The 2,120-nt window shown below is 36.7% G+C and overlaps 1 long non-coding RNA gene across 1 annotated transcript; it reads left to right on the top strand.

The window, feature by feature from the left end:
* Positions 1 to 650: 650 nt before the first annotated feature.
* LOC109210222 lies at positions 651 to 1,278 on the top strand. The gene is made up of 2 exons (XR_002065512.1): positions 651 to 915; positions 1,035 to 1,278. It is a non-coding gene; the product is annotated as an uncharacterized LOC109210222 (long non-coding RNA).
* Positions 1,279 to 2,120: the final 842 nt, after the last annotated feature.

Genomic DNA, 2,120 nt, shown 5'->3' with positions numbered 1-2,120 from the left:
GCCGTCGAGTCTTCAGTAGAATTAGAGGCACATGATCATTGATTAAGGGACTTGACCCAAGGGGTGCCTCTTCGAATCTTGCTCTTTGAAAAGCCCAGATTCGATTTGTGACCTTCCTTGTCACAGCTGGATTCAGGGGTATGCTGTTACCATGATTGAAGACAAGATAATAAGCTCCTCTGAAAGCACAAAGTGGTTTTCCTTTTTGTCTCCACTATAACACATGATAATATTTATTGGCAAAGCATGCTTCCATGTTGAAGATAAAATAATTAGCTTTCTCTTGATTGCCCATATTGGCAAAGCATGCTTCCCTGTTGAAGATAAAATAATTAGCTTTCTCTTGATTGCCCATATTGGCAAAGCATGCTTCCCTGTTGAAGATAAAACAATTAGCTTTTCTTGATTGCCCATTCTCATTGTCGATTATTGTTCCATATTGTTTGCCGTGTAGACAGAAGAATATTGTCATCATTAAAACATAATTCTTAAATCTATCACGCCCTTGAACTAAGAGCCGTTTGCATAGCTGCAGAAATTAGGCGGGGCCAAAGTTTGAAGTTTATGGGTTTGGAATTACGATCAATGCCCCTAACTCATTTTAGTTATTGGGTTTGCAATTAGATATTTATATATATTTAATGTATTTCCTAATACAAATACAAGATCTAAACAGCTGTGCTAGCTGGTCCGAACCTGTACACACTACCTTAGCTCCGCCCCTAGGCCAGAAAAAAACCCAATATGATATCTGCTGGTTACACATGTGACTATATAAGGTTAAGACTGGCCCCTTGTTGACTTGTTTTGCCCAAGGGAGTAGTACATTCATCAGGGGTTACTTTTGGTAGATTCATGTGGCCAATGACTGCCTACCTTAATGTGATCTTTGCCTAGGTATTCTTTGTATCCAAGGTGAAGTTCACATTCTCAAAATCTTTAGCTTTTCTTAATTTGGTTTGTTCTTATTTGTGGTTATGATTTTCTTTTGGATATTTACTCAAATATAGTTCCTTCCTGTCCGCACTCATTAGGACTATATATGGCTCTGCTGGAAGAATGGACACAAATGATACTTTGAGAGTGGCAAGTGTATGGCATTCGATGCACGCTATCTCTCAGCAGCTGTCCCCAATTCCTGGTTACGTTGCTCCGGCCTTCAACCTGATACTTTCGATCTGAATTGCTTCCAATCTCTTACTTACCTCCCACCATATTTATTTTGATGTATTTTTCAGAAACTTATTAATTTGTATTTATGAACTTCCATTTAGCTTTTTTGTTTATCTTTTGGTGAGGAAAATATGCAGTCATAAGGGTGCACGCTCTAAGCTTGATTTACGGGGGATTAAAGAAACTGAAAAAATTAAAGGTTTCTGTGGCATGAAAGTTAAAAGCTAATCAATTCCTCTAAGCTGAAAAAGGGTAAAAGAAGTACTTTATGGTTCAACCTCTGAAGAAAAATAATTGCCTGCCAATATGGACTTCTATGTCAGGAAATACAGTCGAAAATCTTTAAGCAGCAGCATATGCATCCCATTTTTTGTTTGTATTTTTTTTTTTTTTTTCCAATTTAAATCGTGACAGTAAGAAACTTCCAACTTGAATATTCAGAAAAGCTAGACGTATGGCGTTGGAGACTAGACGAAGATGGACAAATAGAACCTAAATCCTGTCAACTTGATGCAGAAAGCTTGGTTCTTCTTGATATCGCTGTGTCATACTTACTAAGTTTCTTTAGCTCTAAAGCTAAGCAACACGTACTAGCTAGTGCAATCAAATTGACTCTTGAGCAAGCTTGCACTCTATTATGGAAATTGAAGACACTCAAACAATGGTATAATCTGTGCAACTACATCTCTTATTCTCTCAAAGAAGTCATGAAAATACACTAGAAATAATCTCCATGACTCAATAGATATTAGTAATAACTTTAGGCTCAGGAAGAATTGATTATAGGCATACTGCCTCTTTGTTTAATAAATGACTTATGCACACAGAGCTCTTGAATCTGTGGTCTTATAATTATTCCTTCATATCAAAAAAGGGAAGAAAGAAGGGGAAAAGGCCAAATATACTCCTCTATTTTCGGATATTGTCTATATTTAACCTTCATTATA

The sequence above is a fragment of the Nicotiana attenuata genome, unplaced genomic scaffold (genome assembly GCF_001879085.1).
Source record: "Nicotiana attenuata strain UT unplaced genomic scaffold, NIATTr2, whole genome shotgun sequence".
NCBI classification, from domain to species: domain Eukaryota; kingdom Viridiplantae; phylum Streptophyta; class Magnoliopsida; order Solanales; family Solanaceae; genus Nicotiana; species Nicotiana attenuata.
The sequence above is the reverse complement of the archived record's forward strand: the minus strand, read 5'-3'. Positions and strand labels throughout refer to the sequence as shown.